The sequence below is a fragment of the Coenobita brevimanus genome, chromosome 39, assembly GCF_032717465.1.
Source record: "Coenobita brevimanus isolate Jiangsu-jjx chromosome 39, ASM3271746v2, whole genome shotgun sequence".
NCBI lineage: Eukaryota > Metazoa > Arthropoda > Malacostraca > Decapoda > Coenobitidae > Coenobita > Coenobita brevimanus.
The window spans coordinates 18,372,439-18,396,024 of record NC_136992.1 but is presented as its reverse complement, the minus strand read 5'-3'; the positions used below and the strand labels follow the sequence as shown (position 1 = coordinate 18,396,024).

At 42.4% G+C, this 23,586-nt stretch overlaps 1 pseudogene; it reads right to left on the bottom strand.

The window, feature by feature from the left end:
- Nucleotides 1-23,586, bottom strand: part of LOC145396806 (uncharacterized) — a 45,705-nt pseudogene that overhangs the window by 19,414 nt on the left and 2,705 nt on the right.

Here is a 23,586-nt window from a genome sequence, read left to right as displayed (position 1 = left end):
TCCTATGGTTTGAAGAGTGTTCCATCAAGCAAACTATGCAAAAAAAAAAAAAAAAAATCCTAACCCCAATTAGGTCAACACTATTGTAATTTTATTAATCTAGGCATTTTGTATTGAGAAAGTGTATCTCATGAGATCATATCAAAATTTCATAGATTTAAAACTTTTACAGTTCACATACTCAAGTTCAACATTTCCACAAACCTGAAATATTAGAGGCTCTCCCAGTCGACACCTTCATCCACCCGCTGTCCTGGGGGACAAACTTTGTGTGAAAGTGTTCTCGCAGACCAACTTTGTTCACTCTATCAAATTGTAAAATTATAGCAGACTTGCGACGTAATTAAATATGTTTGAGAAAAAGACTGATATTATAAATATATGAATGCCATTGTAATCTTTCAATGATGTTTACAGATTATTCCGCTCTGCATATAAATACATTTGGGTGAGGTTTTTGAGGTTGCGTTTATCACGGTTGTTGCTGGGTTTACTCGTAGCTAATCCTACTTAGTCCCTTTCAGGCGATGACTTCTTTTATTATATTCTTGGTACCACCAGACAAGTAGACGCAGATCTCGTATTTACACGGAGGAGTTTACTGATGCTGTGTTGCCTGTGGAGCCTGGTAGCCGTATCCTCGTGGGCTTAAGAGCCTCCTTGGCACCTGTTGCTTCCAGTGTGACAGTGATGAAAGGTGAGGGTGTGGAGGAGGAGGGAGCGAAGAGAGAAATATAAGTAATGCACGCAGGTGTTGAGGAAAGATTTAGGGGACAGGAGTGAAGAGGGAGGGTAGGAGAGGCAGGGGAAGGGAGAGAAGGAAGGAGGAAGAATGCGGGATAAGGGGGGAGGGAAGGGGGGAGGAAACAGACGAGAAGAACCTGATGAGGGGAGGGGGGGAGGAGAAGAAAGAAAATGGAGGAGAAAGGAGAGGTTGGGCCTGGTAATTAGAGGGTAGAGAAACAGAGAGGAATGGAGGGTATATGGAGGGGAAAAAATGGGACGCGACAAAGTAAGAGAGAGAGAGAGAAGGGTCGGGATGGAGGGAGGCGGGAGGGGGTAGGATTAGACAGAGTAAGATACATTGGACAGTGGGGCAGAGAGGGGTGATGCAGTTGAAATGAAGGATAGAGCAGGGTAGAAAAGAGGGAAGGTACAGGGGAGGGAAGCAGGGGGCACAAGGCAAGTCAGAGAGAGAACTGGAAGTAATTATACTCGTAGAGTGAAAAGAGGAATAGAGCAGGATAAGGAAGAAGGGGGCGACAAAGGAGAGGATGATGGATGGGAAGGTGGGTAGCACGGGTAGGAGGCAGGGCTGGGACTGGACAAAGGGAAACAGAAGGATAGGGTGGAGGGGAATTACAGCATAACGAGAAGGGAAGGGAAAGGAGAGAAACTGGTAATAGCACAGAGAGGGACGGTAGGTGAAGGTAAGAGCAGGACAGGGTAAGAAAGAGGGAATGGAAAGATAAGGGTGAAGTGAGAGGAAGAAGATAGAGGGAGGGGAAGGAGGGTGTAGGGAGTAATTGGGTAGGGAAAAATCAGGGACATAGCAGGGTAAGGGAAAGGGAGGGAGGGCAAAAAGGCAGAGGGAGGAAGGAAGGAGGGTAGAGGGAAGGGTGAGGCAGGTGGACAGTAGGGAAGGAAGGGATTATGTAAGTGAGGGGAGGGATGGCATGGCTTAAGGGAGAGGAAGGAGGAGGAGAAAGCTGAGGGAGGGGGGAATGAGGAGACAAGGAGGGGTGAGGTACGGTAGGTAGTAGCAAAATGGGGGAAAGAAAGATTACGTGAAGAAAAAGAGGAAAGGAAGAGGCTTAGGGAAAGGAGGGAAAGAGGAAAATTGGAAGACCGAGGAGACAGGGAGAGGTTAAGGGTAAGAGAGAGGGAGGGAAGGAGGGGAGGGAGGGACACATGGAGGGGTGAGGCAGGGTAGGGGATGCGGCAAGGTATATAATTAGCGGGTGGGCAGGCTCGGTACCCAGCTAATTCAAGCGCTGTCAAACATCAGTGTTTTGCCACACACACACACACACACACACACACACACACACACACACACACACACACACACACACACACACACACACACACACACACACACACACACACACACACACACACACACACACACACACACACACACACACACACACACACACACACACACACACACACACACACACACACACACACACACACACACACACACACACACACACACACACACACACACACTTTTTAATGATTAATTATTAATATTCATTTCTATTTAGCTATTTTCACTGGATCTCTCAGTTCATCAAAGCTTTGCCATCATCATCGTCGCCATCGTCGTCATCGTCGTCGTCGTCTTATTTCCCGTAAATACTCGCATATTGGGTCGTGTGGAATCTAGCAACATGCAAATGACAACACAAATGTAGGAGTAGTGCCAACTGGATGCTCAGCGGAAATGGGTTACGCCTCTAGTCTCTCATCATTCCAACTCTCAAAAGTCTTGGCGCAACACAACAGGAAAGAAATGAGAAGGCGGCAAGCAAAAACGTAAGATATATACTTAATGAAGCAATAACTGAAAATAATAATAATGATAATGATGAAATCATAAGCAACAGCATGGAGGGATGACATGGAACACTCATAGGATGCAACACCCTCACCGTTCAGTCTGTCTACCGCAAAGTCCCGTTCACATACAATCGTTGGGCATCGGTGGTTTGGTGTAATGAAGGATTACTAGAAAATAATCATGTAACCGTAAGGAATTAAAACAACTTCCCTACTTCTGATCTGGTGCTAATACCGTGATTCGTCACCGAGCTTCGAAACTGAGGAGCAATATGACTGGACACGAGAGGTGCACACTGAACGTTTTGAAGAGCCATAACGCTGATCCTTTGACTCTTCATTGTGCCCTTGACCTTTGACTGACTGCTTTCAAAATCGAATAACTTCATCCATACCTGGCTCTTAACCCATCCTCTAAGTATGGATCAAAATGAATCAAGTGTTTAACTTAGCCTTATCCTGGACACTGACCATTGACCTATTGTTCTGGAAATAGGATAATCGCATCCTTGGCTAACCTTAAACTGTTCCACCAATTTTGAACCAAATCGAATCAAATCTACATACTGGAGTCAACGAACTTAATCATTGACATTGCCCTGTGACCTTTACTTTTGACCAGTTATTTTCAGAAGTGAATTACTTCACCTTTTCTTGTCTCTCTCAACTGTTTCACCAATTTTGGTCAAAATCTGATATATGAGTTGACCTTGTCCTTGACCTATAATTTTTGAGCTTTTTTAGCCATAAAATAATAAACATCTGTTTCTCCGATGATTCTCACTCATTATGCCACATTTGGTGCAGTTCCATCCAATAGTTTACATGAACATGTTAACAGACAGACATTGACTCACCCACAGATGGACAGACAAACTGGACCAAACACCTATCTCCCTAAAGCTTGCGCACACTAGTGTAAAAGTAATAATAATAATGAAAAAAATAACAGTAATAATTATAATAATAATGATGATACTAATAATAATAATGATAATAATAATAGTAATAATAATAATAATAATAATAATAATAACTTGAACACTGTAAAATTGTCCAAGGGCAATTTTGATATAAAAAAAAAAAACTTTCCAAAACTATTGCCTACTGGAAGCCAAGCTACAAAAGGTCCTTGGGGTCAAGGTCACTGATATCATGCTTGTCACCTTAGGTCATCACAGTCTATAATTCCACCAAGTTTGGTGGATCTAACTTTAATCCTTCATGTAAATATGGGTGACGTCCGGAATATTCTGAAAAGTCCCCTTTTATTCCGCAGTCGAGGTCAAGGTCACTGATCTTGTGCATGTCACCTTAGGACATCACAGTCTATAAGTACACCAAATTTGGCGGCTCTGACTTTAATGCTTCATGGAAAATTAGGTGACATACCGAAAATCTGGGAAGTCCCAATATTCGACAGCAGGTCATCTCAAAGAATAATCAACAGATTGGAACTATACACCTTGCTCTACTGCGTCAGCCTTAAGACTGTATTGTAATAAAGTTTCAGCTTCCTAGCTTAAGCGTTTTTTGAGATAGCATGACCGACTCACTCTTCTGTGTTCCGGTTGACTGATTGCCACCATATTTGGCCAAAAGAAGCGGACCGCTAACTGACTAAGTTGACCAAGTTTGAAGGCTCTTGGCCTTTGAAATATAGCAAATTTAAAAGTAATACTAGTACTACTACTACTCCTAATTAGTTGGAGAAGAACAGGGAGGCTTTAGGAAGGGAAGAGGTTGTGTAGATCAGATATACATTCTTAGATCTTTAGTGGAAAAGTTTCTAGAGAAGGGAAAGAAGTTGTATGCGGCTTTCATGGATTTGGAGAAAGCATATGACAGGGTAGATAGACAAGGATTGTGGAAAGTGTTAAGAATATATGGAGTAGATGGGAAGTTGTTGAATGCTGTGAAGAGTATGTATGATGGTGCGAAGGCTGCAGTGCGTGTGGATGGTGAACTAAGTGAATTTTTCTCTTTGAAAGTTGGTTTGAAACAGGGATGTGTCATGTCTCCATGGTTGTTCAATCTGTACATGGATGGGGTAATAAAAGAGGTACAAGGTAGGGTAGTGGATGTTGGAGTGGCCCTGGTGAGAGAGGATAGTGTTTGGAAACTCCCACTACTGTTGTTTGCAGATGATACTGTGTTGTTGAGTGAAGACGAAGGGGAGCTGCAAGGCTTGGTGGATGAGTTTGAGAGAGTGTGTAAGAAACGGAACCTAAAGGTGAATGTAGGGAAGAGTAAAGTGATGGTCTTTGAGAGAGGTGAAGTTAGTGAATGTACAGCGAGGTTGGATGGTGAGGAATTGGAAAATGTGAGTACGTTTAAGTATTTGGGTAGTGTGATGAGTAAGGATGGAGGTTTGGAGGGTGAAGTGCTTGAAAGGGTACAACAGGGAAGAAAGGTTGCTGGTTCCTTGAAAGCAGTGATAAGAAACAGGGAAGTGAGCATGGAAGTGAAAAAGTTACTACATGACAGTATTGTGATACCAACTCTAACGTACGGAAGTGAAGCTTGGACATTGTTGGAAGGACACAAGTCAAGAGTGAGAGCAGTGGAAATAAGTTATTTAAGAGGAGCCTGTGGAGTCACGTGGAGAGACAGGCTGACGAATGAGGATATAAAGGAGCGTTGTGGTGTGGATGTGGATGTGATAGGAAGCGTTATGAGGAACACACTGAGGTGGTTTGGCCATGTGGAGAGGATGGAGGGTGAAAGACTGACGAAGAGAGTGTATGTGAGTGAGGTGGAGGGGGGAAGAGGGAGGGGGAGGCCGAGGATGAGATGGAGGGATGGGGTGGAGAGGTATATGAGAGAGGGGGGTGTGAGTTGGGAGCAGGGGAGTGAAATGGCGGGGGACAGGGCGACTTGGAGGCGATTTGTTTGTGGCCACCCCAAACGGGATTGAGGCGTCTGGCAATAGATAGATAGATAGATAGTAGTAGTAGTAGTAGTATAAGTAGTAGTAGTATTATACTGATAAACAGAAAACTTCCCACAGCCCTCTGGGAAGTTTTAATAATATTAATACTATTGACAAAAGCAAGATAGTTTCGCACAGGGATGTGGGAAGTTTTAATAATTTTGACAAGAATAATAAAACTTCCTACAAGGATGTTGGAAGTGTTAATAATAGTATAAACGGGACCCTGTGCGAACCCAGGGGAAGACAGTCAGAAATAGGCTGGAGCATATTATTATACCAGGTGGTAGGTCGACTTTGCTTGCTAGCACCATCCTCTTGCAAGTCATCAAAGGGATTCTCTCTCTCTCTCTCTCTCTCTCTCTCTCTCTCTCATATATATATATATATATATATATATATATATATATATATATATATATAGAGAGAGAGAGAGAGAGAGAGAGAGAGAGAGAGAGTACACACACACATACATATCTAGACAGATAGATAGTTAGATAGATGGATACACAGACAGATAGTTAGATAGATGGATACACAGACAGATAGATAGTTAGATAGATGGATACACAGACAGATAGATAGTTAGATAGATGGATACACAGACAGATAGATAGTTAGATAGATGGATATACAGTCTACCAGAAAAACGAGGCCGTGAATATCCCTGGGGTTTGCGTGTATTAATATCCATGACGATGCTCGAGGTATTTCATGTTCCATTTTTTTTTTCATGGATATCAACATATCTTTTAATTATTATAGATAGATAGATAGATAGAAATAGAGAGATAGGTAGATATAGATAGATAGATAGATTGATAGATAGACATTGATATAGAAACAGATATAGAAAGATAGATAGATATAAATATAGATATAGAAAGATAGATAGGTAAATAGATAGATAGATAGATATGTACGCATAAACGAGTATTCATACAGCAAAACACAAGATTGTATGAGACATCATTATTTTTTAGGTAGCAACTTGCACAATTGCCTTCAGTATCCTCTTTAGTAAACGGGATCTTCTTAAGTTGAACAAAATTATGTGAAAATACCAACAATTAACAAAGATTTCATAATGAAGAGATTAATTGACTGGAGAGGCTTACTATGATCTACGGTTACGGTTCAACAGTGTAGTGAGAGATGGCTGTGCGGGACAAAGAATATTAGCCCCTTCAGTTGGAGCATATTTTTAATAGTGGATATTTATTTACCTTCATCAGATTATTCATGTCAGATGAGTCAGTAGATAGTGAACGGAACAATAAAGATTATATCTAGCCCCTGCACCTCGAGTCGTCTCTCCTAAGCTGAATAAATCTAAAGTAGTCAGCAGGAAAAATGAAAAAAGGCGGAGATTTGACAGGGTTAAGCAAATGCCTCCATGGGCACATTACTCCAGATTTTGAAAATAATAGGAGCACATTTAATTTCTGGGGGGGGGAGGGAGATTCAAACAGCACCTGCACAAAACCGTTTCGCTGGCTAGTCACTCATTAGCTAGAATATTGCAATTTAAATCTACAAGAATGCTAAACTTCCGTATCGGTAGCCATAATATTTAAGCGCTAAAATGATGGGAATTTTGTGTATGGCAAAGTATAATTCCATTCTGCAAGCCAATCCAGCACCGGGCTCAAACTTTTCTCTTCGAGGATGATGGCGCTCACTTTAGGCTATCCTAACATATTAGCCACACAAGACCTCATCACCTAATCTACCATAACAAGCCTAATTTAATCAAACAGTTTAATCAAGCTTATCCTAACAGCCTGACTGACGTTACAGTCTTAACAACCTAACGTAACGTAACAACCTAACCTAACAATGAAACATAGCTTAACCTTACGTAATGGCCCAAGTTATTATAAATCAGCCAACAGTACACCCGTCTGGAAGAGAAACACTGTCCAACTTGACTATGTGTCTGAAATCTGCAGTGCCCAAACCGATGACTTGGCACCTCTGAGGCTGGCACAGAGCTGCTGGTGGTGGTGGGATGGGGTTGGGGGGTTGTCAGCTGGCAGTGGTATGGCTGAGGCGAGTAGGGTGCCAAACACATGACGTCCCGGGGCTTAGCAGACTCCTTGTTCATCTTCGTATACCAGTTTATTTCTGCATATGTTATACGTTAGTCTCTCGTATGTTATACAGTTGCGGGAGAGGGACTTCTTCACGCGGTGGCTCAGATATGATCACACATTCCTCTTCCCGGTTATACAGATATCCTTCATCTCTTCCCCATTATCTCCCTAAGAGAGGGTGGTGCAATGCGACGAAGGGCAACTTGAATGTTCTGTCCACCGGATTTACGTCCTTATGAGCCGGGAACAACAACAACAACAACAACATTATTAAATAGGAAATTCATAACCTATGCAGAATACGCCGATAGTTCATCCATCACTACTAGGGCATTTTTCTCTCTCTATTCTTGCTATCTCCAGAGACTGATTTTGCTCAAGAGAAACTTCATGAAAATGAAGACGGTTGTGTATAGAGTCTTCGTTAATTCTTTAATTACTGAGGGGCACTTTTTTGTGTGTGTGTGTGTCCGACTCTAGGCATAGGCTTCACAGCCTGCTCCCAAGACCCAGTAGTCCTCCTACATACCATACACCTCTACATGTCACCACTTCAGCGCTAACACCCACCGTCCATATCGAATACATGCCTGGGCTGTCTCACACACGGCTGGTGTATTGGTATTGGCGGGGATATTTTTACGACATGTTGACGAGTCTTCTGGTAGATCATACAAGCAACTTAACTTTCAGGTAGTGGCGCTGATGAGAAATGTTGACTTCTTAGCTCCAAACATGTTAATGAAGATGTAAATAACATACATGTAATTACTAAAGTATACTGTAATATATATGAGTCAATCCTTCATTCAGATGACGTAGTTTCGGTTTATTTTTACCATCCCTGAACAATGTTATTCAAACCAGAACAGACATAACGGGCAGGATGGCATGGATATAACCCTCATTAATCCCTTCACTACGAGAGCTCTCTCCTAAGATCGTCTGATGGTAAAAAAAATAAATAAATAAAATAAATAAATAAAAAAGCTTCGTTGAACTGAAGCGGTTTAGCGTGAGTGATCACCAGCGTTCACAGGTATCGGTATGTCTGACACTCCTGTGTGTGTGTGTGTGTGTGTGTGTGTGTGTGTGTGTGTGTGTGTGTGTGTGTGTGTGTGTGTGTGTGTGTGTGTGTGTGTGTGTGTGTGTGTGTGTGTGTTGGCATATGCATGGGGGAGTCAAGCGGTTCGTCCTGACCTTAATATTTACATGACACAGAGTCCCACTTTACCCCTCCACTCCAAGAGATCTTCCCTCAACTGAAGAGAATTGTCTGATAATATGAAGATTTCACTATAAAACAAGACCTGATAATTGAGGTTATTTTTAATTCGTTCAGTAATGCAGGTGTCGCCGAAGCTAAATAAATTCATCTGGTGGCAGCATAACTATAATTTAAAAGTCCTTTTCCCATACTAAAAAGGATAACCACTTCAATACAATAACCTCCGTTTTTATTTTAATCGCTCCGTCTCCAGGCGATATTATTCATCCTGAGGAGCATTTTCAAACCGGATGAATGAAGTGGCACTTGAATGTAATTTTTCTGGTCCTCGTCCTCACTTCCCTAGGAGAGAAAGAGGACTCGGAGTAGTCCATCTCACACATATCTGCAATCTACTGGACATGCTAATAATTTATTTCGTCAGTAACTTACCCGGGAAATCATCACCACCTCCAACATTACCACCACCAGCACCACACCCATCACCATCATTATCATCATCAGTTCCATTAACTACTATCAAGATCACATCATTATCATCATCCATCATCATCACTTTCACCAACATCACGAACATATATGGAGTAGATGAAGTAGATGGGAAGTTGTTGAATGCTGTGAAGAGTATGTACGATGGTGCGAAGGCTGCGGTGCGTGTGGATGGTGAACTAAGTGAATTTTTCTCTTTGAAAGTTGGTTTGAAACAGGGATGTGTCATGTCTCCATGGTTGTTCAATCTGTACATGGATGGGGTAATAAAAGAGGTACAAGGTAGGGTAGTGGATGCTGGAGTGGCCCTGGTGAGAGAGGATAGTGTTTGGAAACTCCCTGTTGTTTGCAGATGATACTGTGTTGTTGAGTGAAGACGAAGGGGAGCTGCAAGGCTTGGTGGATGAGTTTGAGAGAGTGTGTAAGAAACGGAATCTAAAGGTGAATGTAGGGAAGAGTAAAGTGATGGTCTTTGAGAGAGGTGAAGTTAGTGAATGTACAGCGAGGTTGGATGGTGAGGAATTGGAAAATGTGAGTATGTTTAAGTACTTGGGTAGTGTGATGAGTAAGGATGGAGGTTTGGAGGGTGAAGTGCATGAAAGGGTACAGCAGGGAAGAAAGGTTGCTGGTTCTTTGAAAGCAGTGATAAAAAACAGGGAAGTGAGCATGGAAGTGAAAAAGTTACTACATGACAGTATTGTGATACCATCTCTAACGTACGGAAGTGAAGCTTGGACATTGTTGGAAAGACACAAGTCAAGAATGAGAGCAGTGGAAATGAGTTATTTAAGAGGAGCCTGTGGAGTCACGTGGAGAGACAGGCTGACGAATGAGGATATAAAGGAGCGTTGTGGTGTGGATGTGGATGTGATAGGAAGCGTTATGAGGAACACACTGAGGTGGTTTGGCCATGTGGAGAGGTTGGAAGATGAAAGACTGACGAAGAGAGTGTATGTGAGTGAGGTGGAGGGGGGAAGAGGGAGGGGGAGGCCGAGGATGAGATGGAGGGATGGGGTGGAGAGGTATATGAGAGAGGGGGGTGTGAGTTGGGAGCAGGGGAGTGAAATGGCGGGGGACAGGGCGACTTGGAGGCGATTTGTTTGTGGCCACCCCAAACGGGATTGAGGCGTCTGGCAATAGATAGATAGATAGATAGACGAACAAGCATTATTATCATCAGTATCATCATCAACATTATCATTATCACCACCACAGTAACAACTACAGTTATCATTATAACCACGACCTTCGCCGACCTAACCCCATCTCCCTATATTCTACAACTGAGGGTGGGCCACAGAAATAGGAAAGGGAAAAGCACAAAAGTAGAAGCTGCCATTGCAATGCCCAAATGGGTAGCGGCTAAAAATATCTCTGCTGATGGTGACTCAAAGAACAAGAGTCTCACTGTATATACTCAGGGTAAACTAGGCCTCACCCGCCAGTGTAGCCAACAGCTGGTGGATGGCAGGTGTCAATGAACCATAGTAAAAAAGTCTATTAACTCTTATAGTAAGGTAACAGGATTTTTTTTTTTTTTTGTATTGCCACCATCAGATGATTTTATTCGCCCTATTAAAGACCTCCGGTGATGAAGGGGTTAACGAAGTGAGAGATTGACCAGGAGAGTGTATGACAGCGAGGTGGATGTAAGGAGAAGGTGAGGGAGGCCGAGCACGAGATGGTGAGATTAGGTGCGAGAGTATGTATGGGAGGGTGGTGTGGCGTGGGAAAAAGGGTTGTTGCTGAGTAGGGACAGAAGCAGCTGAAACTTCCTGTGTCTTGGCCACCCGTCCCACGATGCAGTTAGGCAATGGATGGATAGACGAAATAGCTGAATAAAAGTCCCTCTGACGTTTCTTTGAGTTCATGACTGTGAAAAAAAAAAAATGCTGTGCTGGGTTGTAGATGTATATAGGTGATAACTGTAGTAAAATCGCCATCCATTAATTAAATAATTAATTTATAGACCTATCTATCTGTCTATCTGTCTATCTATTTATTTATCTATATGCTTACGTGAAATTGTGTGAACTAAAAACACAGTACAAAGACTGTGGATGGATTTCATGAGGGTGTGCTGGTTTCCACGTTGACCAGTGGGTTTGAGACATGGGCATGGCATGAATATGACAAAAATAGGGAAAAAACAGTGAAAATGAGGATGTCATGCATAGAACATGGCTGGGGTGCGTAGGTTGAACGGAATAAGAATGACTAAGATTCGTGAATATGTTTGTTAAAGAGTCTGATTATTATATGATGGATGAGAGCGTGCGTAGATGACATGGTCGTATAAAGAGATTATAACTGAACAGAGAGGTGAAAAGGATATACGAGTAATTATGTGGATATGAAGAGAGTAGCGAGAAGGATATTATTATATGAGTCAGCGTAAAGGTATGAGGAAACGTGATGCTCCAAGGAGAAGGTCTCGCTAAGATAGGTTGCAATGACAGGTGTGTATGTGAGAAAGCAAGGTATGGAAGATAAAGAAGAAAATAAATAACGATAATTAGGATTGAAAGTATGATGCATGTACTGTAATACATAACGGGGGTTTCATTCCTTGCCTTCAACGGAACTACCCCACATTAGTTGCCAGAGTAACTTAACTGAAGAGCAGTTTTTGAATGTTATAAGTGTGAAGTGGAACCAGAGTTTTAAAGGCTTGATCAGTGGAAGAGTGGAAGTGAGTCACTTTTCACTGCACACTCTGTTAATAGCATTACTATTTTTTAATATGTAACCTACCAGCCTCATTTATTGATAGTAAATAAGTTTAGGATGATGGTGACGGTGATGATGAAGCTGCATATATAGGCCCCCAGCTTAGTACTTGCATCCTCTTGACTCATCCATTTGACGTCAGCAAGGTGACTAATCAAGTTATTTTAATTCCTTCACTACGATGACGTATTTTAGTCAGGTTACCATCAGAGGTTTTTTCTGTTGCTAGGAGCGACACCTGTTAGCAGAATGGTTAAGGAAGGATATATTTAGTCCCTCTGGCTCGAAAATTCCCTTCTAAAGCTAATACAATCGTTTGATGGTGGAAGTAACGAAGTAAAAAGAGACGTGCCGGGCGGAAGGGGTCGAGTTGTCTATATGGCTACCGTACACTCCAGCGTTGGTGGTGTCAAGCAGCTTTGTGTTTCCTGTGGCAGGGAAGGTAGGGCGGAATGGAGAAGCCTGCACTCTCTGCGGCAAGTCTTACAGCCTTTACAGCTTCTCTGTACATGGACTTTGAATGTCAGTCCGGTGAATTTGAAGCTACCGACAGTGATGACTTATATTAGGTCACAGATCAGTGTCATCAGTGTCTTGTACTGTAAATTCGCCAGACTGATTTTCAAACGCCGTGGAGATAGAGAGGGCTTTTGTTGCCGATAGTATTATAAGGTACAAATGATCGCCTACTATTTTACCTGCTCTGCTTCTTATTTCCCCTCTGCTGGGCAATATTCATAAGCTGAGAGAGGTTTGGTATGTGTCTCTGCCCATACATGATTCTCTGCTTTGATTCTGTACATCACGACGGAAGGTGACAGAAATGCCTCAAGTATGAGGCAACCTTAGTGTAACAGCAAACGAAATTTTTACCTTGATTATGCCTGTCGTCTCTAATGCACATCCTTAAAGAGATCGGAGAGCCTTACCTTGGATGCTGGAGATGGAGTGATATTACCTTAGACTTAAACCAGCCGATACGATGATGTTTTATATGCATTCTGGACACTGTCTGGCGAAACTCAGCTTTGGGGAGACCTCTCGTAATGAAAGGGTTAAGAAAGGCACCACCCTTTGTCACTGTTATTTGTTGCATGCGAATACTCACGCAGGTGTAACGGGAGTTAGACGTGAGCAGAGGAGGATATAGATGTAACATGCAGAGATAGATAACTCCTTCACTATTAGGGAACTCTCCTAAACTGAATGAAATCGTGTGATGGCAACAAGAATGAATTTAACAGATCTTTCTGAAAGGATTAATGCCTTTGATCACTAAAGGTCATACTCAGATATATGTGGATAAAGAGGGCATATATCATTATATCCTTCATTAACCTCTTTACGTCGTTTGAAAGAAAAGGGCTAACAGGGGAAGAGACACAGGGCCGAGCTGCACGGCGTAGATTGGGCAAACACATCAACCCATCTAAACCTGGGAAAACATGGAAAGATAATGAAGATAATTAACCTCTACAGTTCGAGGTGGCTCTTTTGTCGTCTGAAGCTAACAAGACCATAAAAAAAAAACGTCACAAGTGTACCGGGGCAGACGTGAGTAAAACTGTGTCAGTATTGAGGCTTCCTGGGTACGGTACGACCAGTCTGGGAATTTGGCCTGGTCGTGTGTGTGTTTGGCGAGGAGGACGGGGGTGGGGGAGGAAGAAGGGAAAGGAAAAGGGGAGAGGGGAAGAAGGGGAGAAATTTAGGAAGGGGGAGGGGATGGAAGGAATGAGAAGAAGGAAGGATGAGGAGAGAAAAGAAGGAAAAATGAGACAAAGGTGAGGGAAAGGGTAGAGAAAGAGGAAGGAAAGGGGAAAACAAAGAAGAGGGAGAAGTTTGTGAAAGAGACCGAGTAGCCAAATAGAGGCCCTACCTACAGTACAGAGGAAACCTATTGCAACCAGACCCTAAAGTAAAAAAATATGAAATAGGGCAAGATTAATATTTAGCCTCTTCACCAGCGGAGGTCTCACATTAAACTGAATATAATCATCTGAGGATATAAAAATATAAAAACACAGAGTTATACCGTAGAGAAAATACCATCATCCTGTTGTAAAGAAATAAATATTTAAGACATCACCGCAGAGAATGGGTTAACTAGCTCCAAGCCCATTTTCCTTCGCAGTTCATATTCTGCACATGGTATGCTGATATTTTCTTTCTAGTGTACCCAGCCAGATTGGATGATAGATATAAGATGCTTTCCAGTATTTCATCCTTAACATTATATTATGGCAGATCAATGTATGACACTAATATTACTTCTTGTGTTATTTATGCCTCTGTTATGAGATAAGAATGTAGCAAACGGGAGTATTTTTTTGTGTAAGAGACCAAATATATCGATAAGACACAAACGCAAAGAAGCCTCGGAGTGTGCGTGAATGTATGTAGTGTGGTATACTGTGTTGTTTTTGCTTGTATCTGGGATTTATGACAGTTTTACGCACACTGTGTCGACAGACGGGCATCAGCTGCAGAGGGGTTATTACATGCCACATACCAGAAAATTTTTCAAAAATCATTATCATTTTTATTTATTTATTTATTAATTATTATTATTATTATTATTATTATTATTATTATTATTATTATTATTATTATTATTATTGTTGTTGTTGTAACTTTCTATGATCGTTATCATCATCATCATCAGCAGCAGCAGTAGCATTGCCAATCATCATCACCAGTCATCATCATCATCGTCAATTATCAACACCAATCATCATGATTTTTTTCACCACCGCTAATACTGCCACCACAACCATCTAATTTCCTAAGATCACATGGGGAGACATGGTGGTTGGTGTGTGTGGGTGGAGGAGGGAGGGTATTTTTCAGCAAGGTTCTGTGATCTCTCTGAGTGTATAAATCAGACGCCCCTTTGTACCGTCGGGGGTACGAAACTACCGGCAACAAGAATGCTGGGCGGTGGGGCAGGCTTTTATCTACAGGTCAGAGGTTTTCCAGCTGCCCACTCCCTCCCCCCCCCCTTTCAGTCACCCTTATTGACAGTTTTCCGTGTATGGGTCGTATTTCGGGTCAGCTTAGGAGGCTTAATCTAGTCAGTTGTTTTCATTTTACGTAGATCCTTAACCCCATCTCTACCTAGTTGGTGACCAGAGTTAGTCAGGTCTATGGACAAGTTTGATTAGTAACCAAGGGCAGTCATTCCCACGGCTTAACTAAGGATCATTGATTTCACACATCTACAGCGTGGTGTTCAAGGTGCGAGAATGGGGCAGTTCAGACAGATGAAAACAAAACAAATTGGCTATAGTTAGCATCTCTTCCTTGCATTTTTTTTTTTTCTGAATATAGCATGTTAGTATTTCGTTTATATTTATACAAATTGTGCGGGAATTACAAAGATGTAAAAAACATACAAGAAAAAACGCTAATGTGAAATCTACAAAAGAAATCGTTAAGGAAGGTGTCAGAAAGTTTCCTTAGCAGACGAGAATGTCTCAAGGAAAGATAAATAGTCTCCTGCCTCAGCCATGTATCCAAATGACTGAAGATAGCAAACGTCCCCTTGTCAGGTCGTCAACACTGTTTTGCAATGTCTGTCAAGATCAGACTGGTAGTTACTTTTGCCTTTCATCTTACTTCCACTCACATCGACCTTCCTTGACAGTGTTAATGTCTCTTGTTTGTCTTGTCCTGACATAGGCGTCCACAAGCATTGCTTAGCAGAGATTTGGCGCCTCAACTCAGCTTCATATATTCAGTATTCACTTGATTTTCTTTTTATCCATCTACCTTATTTCCCTCTTGGAACTATATTTTCGTTGGCATGGGAGGATTGGTAGCACTTCACTGATCATCATTTTGCCTTTTACAACTGTATTATATTTCCTCACCCTGCCCTAGGGTAGAAAAGGAGGTGCGGATGATGATGATGATGATTTTATTTGTTATTAATGTAAACTGTGTGACAATATAAATGCACACATAACACACATGACAAATCAGGGTGAAATATGCAAAAATAATTCGCTACTAAGAAGTTCTAGAAATATAGCCCTCACTCATCGCCAGACAGTGCGGGCGTGGTCCCATAGCTCTGAACATACTGATCTCTGTGTACTCATGTTATTTTGCTGTTGTTTTTACCTCCATTCATATTCCACACCCTCCCTTCTCACCATTCATCATCTTCAGTGTAAAGTCAACAACAAAAATGTCGTTAACTCTCGCTGTGGTTTATATTCTGACACGACGAAGGGTTTTGAAATTACGATCATGTACGCCAAATGTTTTGTATATTTTTTTCTTGTATGTCATTGTGTAAGTAAAATAATATAGCATCAATCTGAATTATTAATCACTCAGAACATCCAGAAAAACCGAAACATCAGAAGTAGTATCGATCAGTTTAAATTCCATCCAGTTTGGGAATAGGTATGCTTCTTTGGTCGACCCTACGTCCACCCCTCACACTCAGCCGAACCCTCCCTTCTTGTCCCCCTCGGACCGAACCTGTTCTACTGTGGGTAAAAACGGCAGCATCAACACAACCCTCCGACACCCAGTCTATAATTTGTGACATTACGGCGTGAACAAAGCAGTCTCGTTCACCCTCGTCCCCACAGATACCAAGGCATTCATTGCATCAGACATTACCTTCCCTTGGTTGATCCTTCCTTCTCTTCTTTGACCCTTCCGACACCGCCAGACCAAATTCTGCCATCCCATGATTTACTTCTAGTTCCACAGCCTCTTGACTGAAATCCTATTATATGTACAGACATAGCGATATCACGACTCCATTTCCCAGCAGTTGTATTGCAGGCTGACTATTCTTTCTTATGGCACAAAAGGAGGGAGAGATCGTGCTTGGGGCTTCGTCTCTCTCTTTAATTTGTTTCGGCAAAAGGGTACAGATGCCATACTTTAGACCTCCATACCCATTTGAATTTAGGTATGTAGGTTAGTAGGATTATAATGTTGACGACGACGACGACCATGATGATGATATTGATTATGCTGACAATGTCAGTACCAATTACAGCATATTATTAACTGTATTGTTAACGATGTTAATATTGCTACAGTTAATAATGATTAATGGTGATAATGAAACTCTGCCAGAATATTGCACAGAATCTTCTTTCCCGGTATCACTGAATGTTAGAATGCTCGCAAAAACAAAAGCAATAATATCTCCCAGGCTTACATGACTCAGAAATCGTCTGGAAGTAAACAGAGAATGCAAAACTAGAGCTTGAATTGAGTGAATGTTATGGGTAGAGTACGACAGCATCTCTAACCTTTGTTTTCCTTTTCCTGCTTACTCTTAACCCCATATAACATTCTCAGGCTCCTTTGTTTCACACTCTACAGTATAAGATCGTCTTAGGTTAGTTGTGGTAGAATACTAGAGTGGTTCCGATTATACAGGATTTCATAATGGTAACAATATGAACTGTGTAGTAGTGTTTTTACCTTACGGGTATTTACTTTCATTTGCCCCATGCCGTCACTCCATCTTGAGTACTGAACTGTGGCATGAAATGAACACTAGAATATGGTGCGAGTCACGAAGAACTACTATGGAAAGGATGTAGAACAGTAGCAGAAAAATATGCTGAAAAAATCGAAAACATCCGCTGGGTTGATTTGCCAGGTTAATATAGACATACTCTGAGGTCCATATACTCGTCGGCCTAGAAGGTTTTAAGCACCACGCCCCAACCAGTGTATTTCTTCTCATCGCTCGTTGATGTTCGCCTGTACAATATGTTATGTATCTGAACTGTGTCGACATTAAAAAGATACAAATGACATACTATGAGAGATAAGGTGTGATATGCAGCATAAATAGCCATGGACTGATAAGGTATAACTTACAGAATAAATCGCCATGCTTTAATAAGGTGTAACATACAGAATAAATCGTCACGGATTGATAAGGTGTGACATACAGAATAATCGTCACATATTGATAAGGTGTCATATACAGAATAAATCGATATGGAAGAGGAACTGAAAAGCCTTCTAAGCTGACGCGCATGTGGACCTAAGAGATTACAATAACACATTTCTCTGTCCGGTTTTCTTTTTCTCGTGCTCAGTATTTCTACGTTGTCTCTTCTGCTTACGACGTCCAGCCTTTCAAACACAGTGCGCCCAGGAATCATAAAATGAGAACCTTTGGTTCTCTTTTGTTTGACCTTTTAAGTCAAAGAATTTATCCTAACGCAAAGCTACTTTTCATGCTCCCTATTCTTAACATAGGATAGGAAGTCCGTTCCTTGATTTAAGAGTTCATCAAATAGTACTTATATGTCACACCGTCTGTTTGATATGACAAGGTTGTCACATTCAGAAGTGATATGAGGACCAGTGAAAGAGCAGTTTGTTAAACTGTTTCTGAAATAGCCGCAATCCCCACAATCTCCCAACAAGCTGTTCTGTCCACCAAATCATTACACCCAGCAGAAAAAGTGTTTTCCTAACGCAAAGGTCTTATCAGCAAGGCGGTATCTATGTAAGGGAGGGCGAGGATAATGAGTGAGAGGCGGGGTAATCACATACAGGAGGTTGGGGTGGGGGGCAGGGAGGCCAGATAATTAAAGGGTTCGCCTGTGGGAACGTGACGACGGTCTGATCTGCTTCCTGTGGGAGGAGTGTGGTGGCGTGGGTAGTGTAGGGTGGTGTAGTACGTGGTTGGGCAGCCATATAATCTGCTTTGACAGGGAACATACTTACGGCACTGAATGTGTTGATAGGTTCTGCCAGCGCTGCCCCAGGTCCGACACACATACGTCTTGCGTGAATACCGGACAATGTGATAATGTGTTGTATGGTGTGAAGTGCATATGTATCGCCCATAGGCTAGTCTAATTTATATCTGTATTAGTCTGTCTTTTCATGTTATTGCCAGTGGGTGAGAGTTTGGCTCTTAGTTGGGAGTCATGACCACGGCAGTTAATTGCCTAATCCATGATGTAAGGATTTGATGTATACGTATATGTGTTCACGTTTTCTTGGTAGTTATGATATTGTAGGTGTTCTAGTACAGTAACTTGCTAGGCAAGTTATGCTTATCTGCGTGTGGTTATATGGTTGTGCATGCATTAACATAATTGCTGAGGTTGTTGTACTGATGCAGTCAACTGTGTCAACCTCTGTATATAGTGCAGATGGAGGTTGGCTCTCAGATTCACTTTTCTGTGTAGATATTTATGGGTGTTGTTTGTGTGCTTCCAGTGGTGATACGGAGCGCCTTATTCTGTATTGTTTGGAGTGTTGTGATGTGTGTGAGACAAGTTGGGCGACCATATGTGGCTGGCACAGTATATTAATCTCATGCCTGTGTGTGTTGATGTGGGTGGGCTGGTGGCTCAGTGGGTGGGCTTGTAGGTAGGTGTTGGTGAGCTTGTAAGTGGGTGGGAATGATCTACTTTATGTGTGTGTGTGTGTGTGTGTGTGTCACTAAGTATGCACGCTCCGTAATCGACCACACAAGAACTGAAGTCAAACACGAAAACTCCACAGTCCCCACCCTAATGTCCCTAAGGATAAATTTGTCTTTTGTCTATATAAAGCCATCAGTTACCTAATATACTTTAACGTAACTTTACTAATCTCACTTTTTCTTCTGCACAGGTAAGTTTCCTGCTTTGACTAGATGAGGTACGATGGTGGTGAGTACAGAAAGCCAAACTCCTTAAATGTGTGTGTGTGTGTGTGTGTATGTGTGTGTGTGTGTGTGTGTGTGTGTGTGTGTGTGTGTGTGTGTGTGTGTGTGTGTGTGTGAGTATATGCGTAGGAAGGGAATGGATATGGATGTTGGTATGAGTGACCTAGTGAGTGTGGGTATGGGCCGGCTCTTGAGTGGGTATAGATGGTCATGGTCAGTAAGTGGTCAGCATCCCTGCCGTTGCGTGATAATTACCCAGACCAGCACTTACACCCGAGCCTTGTGCAGCCCCGCCCCTCACACCTGTGCAGGCCGGGTGAGGCGAGAACAAGACGTAGACTGCGGAGGGATGTTAACCCCATCACTTCAGTGACGTATTAATTGCTTCTGCTAAGGTTATGTTTGTGGACTGGTTCGTTGGTCTGGCGTTCTTTTATGTGTGTGTGTGTGTGTGTGTGTGTGTGTGTGTGTGTGTGTGTGTGTGTGTGTGTGTGTGTGTGTGTGTGTGTGTGTGTGTGTGTGTGTGTGTGTGTGTGTGTGTGTCTGTCTGTCTGTCTGTATTTGTGTGTATCTGTTAGCAACATTTGTGAAATCTGTTGTATGGAATGGGACCGGAAATGGAATAATAATTGAAAAAGTTTAGAACAAGTTATTAATTAAAACAAAGTAGTCAAGGACAGCGTCATGAAAGAATGAAGAGCTATTCGAAGGATCTGCATCGTGCCGAGTTTAATGACTGACGACTATAAGAAGAATTAACTATTAAACTTGGGACGAAAAACGCCAAAGGCCAGAGTAAAGTTCATGAAAAACATGACCATCACTAAATTATGTACATCGCACACATGAAACAGGGCAGAGACATGGAACCAAGACCTTAATGTTCATTACTGAAAGCTTTTATTTTGTACTTTATTTTTGACATATGATCCTGAACTTATGTCATGAGGTCATGTTCAAAACTGACTCATTTTGACCTTGAAGTCTGAAGCCTTGACGGAGGCATGCATTATGAGTGCTCTTACTTAGTCTACTGTGACCAACCAGATGATTTTACCCTGAATTGGGATATTGCTCAATGAAGGGGTAATTGAAGGCCTTATCTAACCTTACAGTTAGAAGTTTCTAGTAAGGAAACTAAAAGCATTAGAAAGTGGCTAGAAAAAGGTACTGAGGGGAATGTAGATGGAACTGACTAACAACTAAGAAGTCAGAGTGGAGAGGCCTGGGATGAAGAAAGTGCAGTTTATGCCAGGTATGGTAAGATGTACAGTAGGTACTGAGGTGGGCTTTGGATGGCACTAACTAACAGTAAGAGAGAGAGCTGTGAGAGGCCGTTTTTAGTACCTTAGGGAATTTATTATGGGCTATTGGTTAAAATAGTGTTACCATCAGAGGTACTGAGGCTGGCTGAATGAAACAGACACCTAGATCGAAGCAGAGAGAGTTTGGAAAGTCGTTTCTTCTGCAATACGTGAATGATAATGATAATCGTGATCATGAGCGTGGTGGGTGATGTATGGCGGTGATAATGACGAGAGGTAGTGTGGCAAGAGAAGCAAAGCTAGATCTGTGCCACGTAGAAGGTAGGAATAAGGTAGGCAAGGCAGAGAGGGGAGTTAGAGTGGGTGTGGCGGAAGGCAGACTGTGCAGACAGGGACTTAAGGCAGACTGTGCTAACGGACTTAAGGCAGACTATGCAGACAGATTTAAGACAGTCTGGGTGAGGTAGAGACTTAAAGCAGATTGAGTGAGGAAGAGACTTGAGGAAGGTTGGGTGAGGCATATGTAAGGCAGATTGGATAAGGCAGAGACTTGAGGCAGATTGGGGGAGGCATATACTTAAGGTAGATTGGTGCAAGGCAGCGACAAGGCAGACTGGGTGAAACAGAAAAATGGGAAGGCTGGCTGAGGCAGAGAAATAAGGAAGACTGGGTGAGGCAGAGACATAAAGCAGACCGGGTGAGGCAGAGATTTAAGGCAGACTGGGCAAGACAGAGACTTACGGCAGACTGGGTGAGGCAGAGACTTGAGTCATACTGGGGGAGGCAAATACTTAGGGCAGACTGTTGAGGCAGGAACAAGACAGACTGGGTGAGGCAGAGAACGAGGAAGAACGAGAAAGGCAGAGAAATTAGGAAGACTGGTTGATATGAGAGAGGAGGAAGACTTGATGAGGCAAAGAGAGGAGCGAGATGGGTAAGAGAGAGAGAGAGAGAAGCCAAACTGGATGAGTCAAATAGATAAGGCACGGTGGATAAGATAGAGGAAGGAGGTAGAGAGAGAGAGAGAGAGAGAGAGAGGAGTCGACAGAGTGGGCGAGGCAGGGCTAGAGAAGAGAGAAAGGAACAGACTAGATGAGGCAGAGTGGGCGAGACAGGAAGTGATGAGAGGAGAAAGCAGATGGTTGAGAGAGAAAGCAGCTTCGGAGGGATTGCCATTAAAGGGGGGCTGTCAGAGAGGAGGGAGAGAGAGGAGGCAGATTGAGTGAGGCAGAGAAAGCAGTAGACTGGATAAGGCAGAGTGGGCGAGGCAGGAAGTGGCGAGAGGCACGAGACAAGAAAGCAAAAGACTAAGAAAAAAAAGAACCTCGAAGGGAAACCCTTAAATGGATGGCGGTCAAATGAGGGACCGTATTCTCGTCTGCTTAGGGGGCTTTTTATCACCCCTTCTTTACCAGTTTATTTCCTCTGTTTCGTTAAAATATTTGTGCATTTTTTCAGGCTGCCAGCATTATTTAGTAACATTTAAAACAATAATACAGTGTAATAAGTTAAATAACAATAAAGGAAAAGGTGCCAGAAGTTTCCCCTATGAGCGGTGTTGTGTCTGTAGCAAATATTACATAAAAAAAAAAGGTCATCTATTTGTTTTTGCTCATACTAATGCCAGACGATTTCACGCAGAGAAACAAGAGAGATATCGGAGTAAAATCATGGGAAATAATCTCTGTTAATATTATCTTATAGTAGTTAATGGATATGGGTACTTTGATAGTCGTTTTACTTTTGTTCCTGCTTCTGGACCCTACCCAGTGCCCACTGCATATTTGAGCGGGATTAACCTCACAATAATAATACTGACGAAGAGAATAACATTTTAACTCGTCCAGTATGAGAGATCTTTCCTGAGCTGAATATAATTGTCTGGAGGTAGCAGGAATCGCCAAGACAAGAGTATGTCCTGCAAAAATAACTGGACATTATTTGTGAATCTTCCAGTTCAAGAGAAGTGTCTTCGTCTGATTAGTCCAGACTGAGAATAAGAAGAACAAAACAAAAGACGTTATCGTGTTGAACAGATTCACATCGACTTAGTCTGCAGAAAATATCATAAAAGCATAGGCAACACCACGCTGGTGCAGCCCTCCATCTGACCAAGCACATACCCCCCCACCTTCCTGCACACCTAACCAAGCGCATAACAGCCCTCACTCTCCCCCCCCCCCAATCTTTTCTTTTAAAGGTGGGCGTAAGGAGAACGCCTTGAGGACACAACTTGGGCCCGTCAGATTCCTTGTGCAGGTCGCATGGGAATCTGCGGATTTTTTTTTTTTTTACTTTTCATTGTAAAAAAAAAAAAAAATTAAGACACAGCATTCTACCTAACAGAAGGCATCAGTTCACTATAAAAGACATAGGTATGTGAAATTTCATGACTATAGTCAATAATTTCCGAATTCTGGCCCGGAAACGAAATCTCTATTCCCGGCCAGCCGCCCTACCGCCCAACTCGACGGACGGACACCTATTGATCCCAGTGATAACACCATCCTCCTCTGGCTTTGTCAGATGGAGGATATAAGTCAACGATAACAACCAATTCGTCATTACCTGTGTGTGGCCCAGTATGGCCCAGGAATAGGACTCGTGCACTAGGTCAGGAGGCT